We start from the raw sequence: 12092 nt of genomic DNA on the forward strand, positions 1-12092 counted from the left end.
TTTTCGTGCCGGAACCGAATGCCCAAAAACACTCCCAAACGTGCTCTAGTGCATATTTAGGAAGATTGCATGCGTTCGTTGCGAAAAATTCCACCCGAGTTTCGCTACCCGGCAATAGTGCATTCGGGTGCCGAAATGCACCCGTTTTGCATCGTTTTTCGTGCCGGAACCGAATGCCCAAAAACACTCCCAAACATGTTCTAGGGTCTAATTAGGAAGATTGCATGCGTTCGTTGCGAAAAAATCCACCCGAGTTTCGCTACCCGGCAATAGTGCATTCGGGTGCCGAAATGCACCCGTTTTGCATCATTTTTCGTGCCGGAACCGAATGCCCAAAAACACTCCCAAACATGTTCTAGTGCATATTTAGGAAGATTGCATGCGTTCGTTGCGAAAAAATCCACCCGAGTTTCGCTACCCGGCAATAGTGTAGTCGGGTGCCGAAATGCACCCGTTTTGCATCATTTTTCGTGCCGGAACCGAATGCCCAAAAACACTCCCAAACGTGCTCTAGTGCATATTTAGGAAGATTGCATGCGTTCGTTGCGAAAAATTCCACCCGAGTTTCGCTACCCGGCAATAGTGCATTCGGGTGCCGAAATGCACCCGTTTTGCATCGTTTTTCGTGCCGGAACCGAATGCCCAAAAACACTCCCAAACATGTTCTAGGGTCTAATTAGGAAGATTGCATGCGTTCGTTGCGAAAAAATCCACCCGAGTTTCGCTACCCGGCAATAGTGCATTCGGGTGCCGAAATGCACCCGTTTTGCATCATTTTTCGTGCCGGAACCGAATGCCCAAAGACACTCTCAAACATGTTCTAGTGCATATTTAGGAAGATTGCATGCGTTCGTTGTGAAAAAATCTACCCGAGTTTCGCTACCCGGAAATAGTGCACTTGGGTGCCGAAATGCACCCGTTTTGCATCGTTTTTCGTGCCGGAACCGAATGCCCAAAAACACTCCCAAACATGTTCTAGTGTATATTTATGAAGATTGCATGCGTTCGTTGTGAAAAAATCCACCCGAGTTTCGCTACCCGGCAATAGTGCATTCGGCACCCGTTTTGCATCATTTTTCGTGCCGAAACCGAATGCCCAAAAACACTCCCAAACATGTTCTAGTGCATATTTAGGAAGATTGCATGCGTTCGTTGCGAAAAAATCCACCCGAGTTTCGCTACCCGGCAATAGTGCATTCGGGTGCCGAAATGCACCCGTTTTGCATCATTTTTCGTGCCGGAACCGAATGCCCAAAGACACTCTCAAACATGTTCTAGTGCATATTTAGGAAGATTGCATGCGTTCGTTGCGAAAAAATCCACCCGAGTTTCGCTACCCGGAAATAGTGCACTTGGGTGCCGAAATGCACCCGTTTTGCATCGTTTTTCGTGCCGGAACCGAATGCCCAAAAACACTCCCAAACATGTTCTAGTGTATATTTATGAAGATTGCATGCGTTCGTTGCGAAAAAATCCACCCGAGTTTCGCTACCCGGAAATAGTGCACTTGGGTGCCGAAATGCACCCGTTTTGCATCGTTTTTCGTGCCGGAACCGAATGCCCAAAAACACTCCCAAACATGTTCTAGTGTATATTTATGAAGATTGCATGCGTTCGTTGTGAAAAAATCCACCCGAGTTTCGCTACCCGGCAATAGTGCATTCGGCACCCGTTTTGCATCATTTTTCGTGCCGGAACCGAATGCCCAAAAACACTTCCAAACATGTTCTAGTGCATATTTAGGAAGATTGCATGCGTTCGTTGCGAAAAAATCCACCCGAGTTTCGCTACCCGGCAATAGTGCATTCGGGTGCCGAAATGCACCCGTTTTGCATCATTTTTCGTGCCGGAACCGAATGCCCAAAAACACTCCCAAACATGTTCTAGTGCATATTTAGGAAGATTGCATGCGTTCGTTGCGAAAAAATCCACCCGAGTTTCGCTACCCGGCAATAGTGTAGTCGGGTGCCGAAATGCACCCGTTTTGCATCATTTTTCGTGCCGGAACCGAATGCCCAAAAACACTCCCAAACGTGCTCTAGTGCATATTTAGGAAGATTGCATGCGTTCGTTGCGAAAAATTCCACCCGAGTTTCGCTACCCGGCAATAGTGCATTCGGGTGCCGAAATGCACCCGTTTTGCATCGTTTTTCGTGCCGGAACCGAATGCCCAAAAACACTCCCAAACATGTTCTAGGGTCTAATTAGGAAGATTGCATGCGTTCGTTGCGAAAAAATCCACCCGAGTTTCGCTACCCGGCAATAGTGCATTCGGGTGCCGAAATGCACCCGTTTTGCATCATTTTTCGTGCCGGAACCGAATGCCCAAAGACACTCTCAAACATGTTCTAGTGCATATTTAGGAAGATTGCATGCGTTCGTTGCGAAAAAATCTACCCGAGTTTCGCTACCCGGAAATAGTGCACTTGGGTGCCGAAATGCACCCGTTTTGCATCGTTTTTCGTGCCGGAACCGAATGCCCAAAAACACTCCCAAACATGTTCTAGTGTATATTTATGAAGATTGCATGCGTTCGTTGTGAAAAAATCCACCCGAGTTTCGCTACCCGGCAATAGTGCATTCGGCACCCGTTTTGCATCATTTTTCGTGCCGAAACCGAATGCCCAAAAACACTCCCAAACATGTTCTAGTGCATATTTAGGAAGATTGCATGCGTTCGTTGCGAAAAAATCCACCCGAGTTTCGCTACCCGGCAATAGTGCATTCGGGTGCCGAAATGCACCCGTTTTGCATCATTTTTCGTGCCGGAACCGAATGCCCAAAGACACTCTCAAACATGTTCTAGTGCATATTTAGGAAGATTGCATGCGTTCGTTGCGAAAAAATCCACCCGAGTTTCGCTACCCGGAAATAGTGCACTTGGGTGCCGAAATGCACCCGTTTTGCATCGTTTTTCGTGCCGGAACCGAATGCCCAAAAACACTCCCAAACATGTTCTAGTGTATATTTATGAAGATTGCATGCGTTCGTTGCGAAAAAATCCACCCGAGTTTCGCTACCCGGAAATAGTGCACTTGGGTGCCGAAATGCACCCGTTTTGCATCGTTTTTCGTGCCGGAACCGAATGCCCAAAAACACTCCCAAACATGTTCTAGTGTATATTTATGAAGATTGCATGCGTTCGTTGTGAAAAAATCCACCCGAGTTTCGCTACCCGGCAATAGTGCATTCGGCACCCGTTTTGCATCATTTTTCGTGCCGGAACCGAATGCCCAAAAACACTTCCAAACATGTTCTAGTGCATATTTAGGAAGATTGCATGCGTTCGTTGCGAAAAAATCCACCCGAGTTTCGCTACCCGGCAATAGTGCATTCGGGTGCCGAAATGCACCCATTTTGCATCGTTTTTCATGCCGGAACCGAATGCCCAAAAACACTCCCAAACATGTTCTAGTGCATATTTAGGAAGATTGCATGCGCTCGTTGCGAAAAAATCCACTCGAGTTTCGCTACCCGGAAATAGTGCATTCGGGTGCCGAAATGCACCCGTTTTGCATCGTTTTTCGTGCCGGAACCGAATGCCAAAAAACACTCCCAAACATGTTCTAGTGCATATTTAGGAAGATTGCATGCGTTCGTTACGAAAAAATCCACCCGAGTTTCGCTACCCGGCAATAGTGCATTCGGCTGCCGAAATGCACCCGTTTTGCATCATTTTTCGTGCCAGAACCAAATGCCCAAAAACACTCCCAAACATGTTCTAAGGCATATTTAGGAAGATTGCATGCGTTCGTTGCGAAAAAATCCACCCGAGTTTCGCTACCCGGCAATAGTGCATTCGGGTGCCGAAATGCACCCGTTTTGCATCATTTTTCGTGCCGGAACCGAATGCCCAAAAACACTCCCAAACATGTTCTAGTGCATATTTAGGAAGATTGCATGCGTTCGTTGCGAAAAAATCCACCCGAGTTTCGCTACCCGGCAATAGTGTAGTCGGGTGCCGAAATGCACCCGTTTTGCATCATTTTTCGTGCCGGAACCGAATGCCCAAAAACACTCCCAAACGTGCTCTAGTGCATATTTAGGAAGATTGCATGCGTTCGTTGCGAAAAATTCCACCCGAGTTTCGCTACCCGGCAATAGTGCATTCGGGTGCCGAAATGCACCCGTTTTGCATCGTTTTTCGTGCCGGAACCGAATGCCCAAAAACACTCCCAAACATGTTCTAGGGTCTAATTAGGAAGATTGCATGCGTTCGTTGCGAAAAAATCCACCCGAGTTTCGCTACCCGGCAATAGTGCATTCGGGTGCCGAAATGCACCCGTTTTGCATCATTTTTCGTGCCGGAACCGAATGCCCAAAGACACTCTCAAACATGTTCTAGTGCATATTTAGGAAGATTGCATGCGTTCGTTGCGAAAAAATCTACCCGAGTTTCGCTACCCGGAAATAGTGCACTTGGGTGCCGAAATGCACCCGTTTTGCATCGTTTTTCGTGCCGGAACCGAATGCCCAAAAACACTCCCAAACATGTTCTAGTGTATATTTATGAAGATTGCATGCGTTCGTTGTGAAAAAATCCACCCGAGTTTCGCTACCCGGCAATAGTGCATTCGGCACCCGTTTTGCATCATTTTTCGTGCCGAAACCGAATGCCCAAAAACACTCCCAAACATGTTCTAGTGCATATTTAGGAAGATTGCATGCGTTCGTTGCGAAAAAATCCACCCGAGTTTCGCTACCCGGCAATAGTGCATTCGGGTGCCGAAATGCACCCGTTTTGCATCATTTTTCGTGCCGGAACCGAATGCCCAAAGACACTCTCAAACATGTTCTAGTGCATATTTAGGAAGATTGCATGCGTTCGTTGCGAAAAAATCCACCCGAGTTTCGCTACCCGGAAATAGTGCACTTGGGTGCCGAAATGCACCCGTTTTGCATCGTTTTTCGTGCCGGAACCGAATGCCCAAAAACACTCCCAAACATGTTCTAGTGTATATTTATGAAGATTGCATGCGTTCGTTGCGAAAAAATCCACCCGAGTTTCGCTACCCGGCAATAGTGTAGTCGGGTGCCGAAATGCACCCGTTTTGCATCATTTTTCGTGCCAGAACCGAATGCCCAAAAACACTCCCAAACGTGCTCTAGTGCATATTTAGGAAGATTGCATGCGTACGTTGCGAAAAATTCCACCCGAGTTTCGCTACCCGGCAATAGTGCATTCGGCTGCCGAAATGCACCCGTTTTGCATCGTTTTTCGTGCCGGAACCGAATGCCCAAAAACACTCCCAAACATGTTCTAGGGTCTAATTAGGAAGATTGCATGCGTTCGTTGCGAAAAAATCCACCCGAGTTTCGCTACCCGGCAATAGTGCATTCGGGTGCCGAAATGCACCCGTTTTGCATCATTTTTCGTGCCGGAACCGAATGCCCAAAGACACACTCAAACATGTTCTAGTGCATATTTAGGAAGATTGCATGCGTTCGTTGCGAAAAAATCCACCCGAGTTTCGCTACCCGGAAATAGTGCACTTGGGTGCCGAAATGCACCCGTTTTGCATCGTTTTTCGTGCCGGAACCGAATGCCCAAAAACACTCCCAAACATGTTCTAGTGTATATTTATGAAGATTGCATGCGTTCGTTGTGAAAAAATCCACCCGAGTTTCGCTACCCGGCAATAGTGCATTCGGCACCCGTTTTGCATCATTTTTCGTGCCGGAACCGAATGCCCAAAAACACTCCCAAACATGTTCTAGTGCATATTTAGGAAGATTGCATGCGTTCGTTGCGAAAAAATCCACCCGAGTTTCGCTACCCGGCAATAGTGCATTCGGGTGCCGAAATGCACCCATTTTGCATCGTTTTTCATGCCGGAACCGAATGCCCAAAAACACTCCCAAACATGTTCTAGTGCATATTTAGGAAGATTGCATGCGCTCGTTGCGAAAAAATCCACTCGAGTTTCGCTACCCGGAAATAGTGCATTAGGGTGCCGAAATGCACCCGTTTTGCATCGTTTTTCGTGCCAGAACCGAATGCCAAAAAACACTCCCAAACATGTTCTAGTGCATATTTAGGAAGATTGCATGCGTTCGTTACGAAAAAATCCACCCGAGTTTCGCTACCCGGCAATAGTGCATTCGGGTGCCGAAATGCACCCGTTTTGCATCATTTTTCGTGCCAGAACCAAATGCCCAAAAACACTCCCAAACATGTTCTAAGGCATATTTAGGAAGATTGCATGCGTTCGTTGCGAAAAAATCCACCCGAGTTTCGCTACCCGGCAATAGTGCATTCGGGTGCCGAAATGCACCCGTTTTGCATCATTTTTCGTGCCGGAACCGAATGCCCAAAAACACTCCCAAACATGTTCTAGTGCATATTTAGGAAGATTGCATGCGTTCGTTGCGAAAAAATCCACCCGAGTTTCGCTACCCGGCAATAGTGTAGTCGGGTGCCGAAATGCACCCGTTTTGCATCATTTTTCGTGCCGGAACCGAATGCCCAAAAACACTCCCAAACGTGCTCTAGTGCATATTTAGGAAGATTGCATGCGTTCGTTGCGAAAAAATTCCACCCGAGTTTCGCTACCCGGCAATAGTGCATTCGGGTGCCGAAATGCACCCGTTTTGCATCGTTTTTCGTGCCGGAACCGAATGCCCAAAAACACTCCCAAACATGTTCTAGGGTCTAATTAGGAAGATTGCATGCGTTCGTTGCGAAAAAATCCACCCGAGTTTCGCTACCCGGCAATAGTGCATTCGGGTGCCGAAATGCACCCGTTTTGCATCATTTTTCGTGCCGGAACCGAATGCCCAAAGACACTCTCAAACATGTTCTAGTGCATATTTAGGAAGATTGCATGCGTTCGTTGCGAAAAAATCTACCCGAGTTTCGCTACCCGGAAATAGTGCACTTGGGTGCCGAAATGCACCCGTTTTGCATCGTTTTTCGTGCCGGAACCGAATGCCCAAAAACACTCCCAAACATGTTCTAGTGTATATTTATGAAGATTGCATGCGTTCGTTGTGAAAAAATCCACCCGAGTTTCGCTACCCGGCAATAGTGCATTCGGCACCCGTTTTGCATCATTTTTCGTGCCGAAACCGAATGCCCAAAAACACTCCCAAACATGTTCTAGTGCATATTTAGGAAGATTGCATGCGTTCGTTGCGAAAAAATCCACCCGAGTTTCGCTACCCGGCAATAGTGCATTCGGGTGCCGAAATGCACCCGTTTTGCATCATTTTTCGTGCCGGAACCGAATGCCCAAAGACACTCTCAAACATGTTCTAGTGCATATTTAGGAAGATTGCATGCGTTCGTTGCGAAAAAATCCACCCGAGTTTCGCTACCCGGAAATAGTGCACTTGGGTGCCGAAATGCACCCGTTTTGCATCGTTTTTCGTGCCGGAACCGAATGCCCAAAAACACTCCCAAACATGTTCTAGTGTATATTTATGAAGATTGCATGCGTTCGTTGCGAAAAAATCCACCCGAGTTTCGCTACCCGGCAATAGTGTAGTCGGGTGCCGAAATGCACCCGTTTTGCATCATTTTTCGTGCCAGAACCGAATGCCCAAAAACACTCCCAAACGTGCTCTAGTGCATATTTAGGAAGATTGCATGCGTACGTTGCGAAAAATTCCACCCGAGTTTCGCTACCCGGCAATAGTGCATTCGGCTGCCGAAATGCACCCGTTTTGCATCGTTTTTCGTGCCGGAACCGAATGCCCAAAAACACTCCCAAACATGTTCTAGGGTCTAATTAGGAAGATTGCATGCGTTCGTTGCGAAAAAATCCACCCGAGTTTCGCTACCCGGCAATAGTGCATTCGGGTGCCGAAATGCACCCGTTTTGCATCATTTTTCGTGCCGGAACCGAATGCCCAAAGACACACTCAAACATGTTCTAGTGCATATTTAGGAAGATTGCATGCGTTCGTTGCGAAAAAATCCACCCGAGTTTCGCTACCCGGAAATAGTGCACTTGGGTGCCGAAATGCACCCGTTTTGCATCGTTTTTCGTGCCGGAACCGAATGCCCAAAAACACTCCCAAACATGTTCTAGGGTCTAATTAGGAAGAGTGCATGCGTTCGTTGCGAAAAAATCCACCCGAGTTTCGCTACCCGGCAATAGTGCATTCGGGTGCCGAAATGCACCCGTTTTGCATCATTTTTCGTGCCGGAACCGAATGCCCAAAGACACTCTCAAACATGTTCTAGTGCATATTTAGGAAGATTGCATGCGTTCGTTGCGAAAAAATCCACCCGAGTTTCGCTACCCGGAAATAGTGCACTTGGGTGCCGAAATGCACCCGTTTTGCATCGTTTTTCGTGCCGGAACCGAATGCCCAAAAACACTCCCAAACATGTTCTAGTGTATATTTATGAAGATTGCATGCGTTCGTTGCGAAAAAATCCACCCGAGTTTCGCTACCCGGCAATAGTGTAGTCGGGTGCCGAAATGCACCCATTTTGCATCATTTTTCGTGCCAGAACCGAATGCCCAAAAACACTCCCAAACGTGCTCTAGTGCATATTTAGGAAGATTGCATGCGTACGTTGCGAAAAATTCCACCCGAGTTTCGCTACCCGGCAATAGTGCATTCGGCTGCCGAAATGCACCCGTTTTGCATCGTTTTTCGTGCCGGAACCGAATGCCCAAAAACACTCCCAAACATGTTCTAGGGTCTAATTAGGAAGATTGCATGCGTTCGTTGCGAAAAAATCCACCCGAGTTTCGCTACCCGGCAATAGTGCATTCGGGTGCCGAAATGCACCCGTTTTGCATCATTTTTCGTGCCGGAACCGAATGCCCAAAGACACACTCAAACATGTTCTAGTGCATATTTAGGAAGATTGCATGCGTTCGTTGCGAAAAAATCCACCCGAGTTTCGCTACCCGGAAATAGTGCACTTGGGTGCCGAAATGCACCCGTTTTGCATCGTTTTTCGTGCCGGAACCGAATGCCCAAAAACACTCCCAAACATGTTCTAGTGTATATTTATGAAGATTGCATGCGTTCGTTGTGAAAAAATCCACCCGAGTTTCGCTACCCGGCAATAGTGCATTCGGCACCCGTTTTGCATCATTTTTCGTGCCGGAACCGAATGCCCAAAAACACTCCCAAACATGTTCTAGTGCATATTTAGGAAGATTGCATGCGTTCGTTGCGAAAAAATCCACCCGAGTTTCGCTACCCGGCAATAGTGCATTCGGGTGCCGAAATGCACCCATTTTGCATCGTTTTTCATGCCGGAACCGAATGCCCAAAAACACTCCCAAACATGTTCTAGTGCATATTTAGGAAGATTGCATGCGCTCGTTGCGAAAAAATCCACTCGAGTTTCGCTACCCGGAAATAGTGCATTAGGGTGCCGAAATGCACCCGTTTTGCATCGTTTTTCGTGCCAGAACCGAATGCCAAAAAACACTCCCAAACATGTTCTAGTGCATATTTAGGAAGATTGCATGCGTTCGTTACGAAAAAATCCACCCGAGTTTCGCTACCCGGCAATAGTGCATTCGGGTGCCGAAATGCACCCGTTTTGCATCATTTTTCGTGCCAGAACCAAATGCCCAAAAACACTCCCAAACATGTTCTAAGGCATATTTAGGAAGATTGCATGCGTTCGTTGCGAAAAAATCCACCCGAGTTTCGCTACCCGGCAATAGTGCATTCGGGTGCCGAAATGCACCCGTTTTGCATCATTTTTCGTGCCGGAACCGAATGCCCAAAAACACTCCCAAACATGTTCTAGTGCATATTTAGGAAGATTGCATGCGTTCGTTGCGAAAAAATCCACCCGAGTTTCGCTACCCGGCAATAGTGTAGTCGGGTGCCGAAATGCACCCGTTTTGCATCATTTTTCGTGCCGGAACCGAATGCCCAAAAACACTCCCAAACGTGCTCTAGTGCATATTTAGGAAGATTGCATGCGTTCGTTGCGAAAAATTCCACCCGAGTTTCGCTACCCGGCAATAGTGCATTCGGGTGCCGAAATGCACCCGTTTTGCATCGTTTTTCGTGCCGGAACCGAATGCCCAAAAACACTCCCAAACATGTTCTAGGGTCTAATTAGGAAGATTGCATGCGTTCGTTGCGAAAAAATCCACCCGAGTTTCGCTACCCGGCAATAGTGCATTCGGGTGCCGAAATGCACCCGTTTTGCATCATTTTTCGTGCCGGAACCGAATGCCCAAAGACACTCTCAAACATGTTCTAGTGCATATTTAGGAAGATTGCATGCGTTCGTTGCGAAAAAATCTACCCGAGTTTCGCTACCCGGAAATAGTGCACTTGGGTGCCGAAATGCACCCGTTTTGCATCGTTTTTCGTGCCGGAACCGAATGCCCAAAAACACTCCCAAACATGTTCTAGTGTATATTTATGAAGATTGCATGCGTTCGTTGTGAAAAAATCCACCCGAGTTTCGCTACCCGGCAATAGTGCATTCGGCACCCGTTTTGCATCATTTTTCGTGCCGAAACCGAATGCCCAAAAACACTCCCAAACATGTTCTAGTGCATATTTAGGAAGATTGCATGCGTTCGTTGCGAAAAAATCCACCCGAGTTTCGCTACCCGGCAATAGTGCATTCGGGTGCCGAAATGCACCCGTTTTGCATCATTTTTCGTGCCGGAACCGAATGCCCAAAGACACTCTCAAACATGTTCTAGTGCATATTTAGGAAGATTGCATGCGTTCGTTGCGAAAAAATCCACCCGAGTTTCGCTACCCGGAAATAGTGCACTTGGGTGCCGAAATGCACCCGTTTTGCATCGTTTTTCGTGCCGGAACCGAATGCCCAAAAACACTCCCAAACATGTTCTAGTGTATATTTATGAAGATTGCATGCGTTCGTTGCGAAAAAATCCACCCGAGTTTCGCTACCCGGCAATAGTGTAGTCGGGTGCCGAAATGCACCCGTTTTGCATCATTTTTCGTGCCAGAACCGAATGCCCAAAAACACTCCCAAACGTGCTCTAGTGCATATTTAGGAAGATTGCATGCGTACGTTGCGAAAAATTCCACCCGAGTTTCGCTACCCGGCAATAGTGCATTCGGCTGCCGAAATGCACCCGTTTTGCATCGTTTTTCGTGCCGGAACCGAATGCCCAAAAACACTCCCAAACATGTTCTAGGGTCTAATTAGGAAGATTGCATGCGTTCGTTGCGAAAAAATCCACCCGAGTTTCGCTACCCGGCAATAGTGCATTCGGGTGCCGAAATGCACCCGTTTTGCATCATTTTTCGTGCCGGAACCGAATGCCCAAAGACACACTCAAACATGTTCTAGTGCATATTTAGGAAGATTGCATGCGTTCGTTGCGAAAAAATCCACCCGAGTTTCGCTACCCGGAAATAGTGCACTTGGGTGCCGAAATGCACCCGTTTTGCATCGTTTTTCGTGCCGGAACCGAATGCCCAAAAACACTCCCAAACATGTTCTAGTGTATATTTATGAAGATTGCATGCGTTCGTTGTGAAAAAATCCACCCGAGTTTCGCTACCCGGCAATAGTGCATTCGGCACCCGTTTTGCATCATTTTTCGTGCCGGAACCGAATGCCCAAAAACACTCCCAAACATGTTCTAGTGCATATTTAGGAAGATTGCATGCGTTCGTTGCGAAAAAATCCACCCGAGTTTCGCTACCCGGCAATAGTGCATTCGGGTGCCGAAATGCACCCATTTTGCATCGTTTTTCATGCCGGAACCGAATGCCCAAAAACACTCCCAAACATGTTCTAGTGCATATTTAGGAAGATTGCATGCGCTCGTTGCGAAAAAATCCACTCGAGTTTCGCTACCCGGAAATAGTGCATTAGGGTGCCGAAATGCACCCGTTTTGCATCGTTTTTCGTGCCAGAACCGAATGCCAAAAAACACTCCCAAACATGTTCTAGTGCATATTTAGGAAGATTCAATGCGTTCGTTACGAAAAAATCCACCCGAGTTTCGCTACCCGGCAATAGTGCATTCGGGTGCCGAAATGCACCCGTTTTGCATCATTTTTCGTGCCAGAACCAAATGCCCAAAAACACTCCCAAACATGTTCTAAGGCATATTTAGGAAGATTGCATGCGTTCGTTGCGAAAAAATCCACCCGAGTTTCGCTACCCG

This window comes from Setaria viridis, chromosome 7 (assembly GCF_005286985.2).
Source record: "Setaria viridis chromosome 7, Setaria_viridis_v4.0, whole genome shotgun sequence".
Taxonomy (NCBI): Eukaryota; Viridiplantae; Streptophyta; class Magnoliopsida; order Poales; family Poaceae; genus Setaria; species Setaria viridis.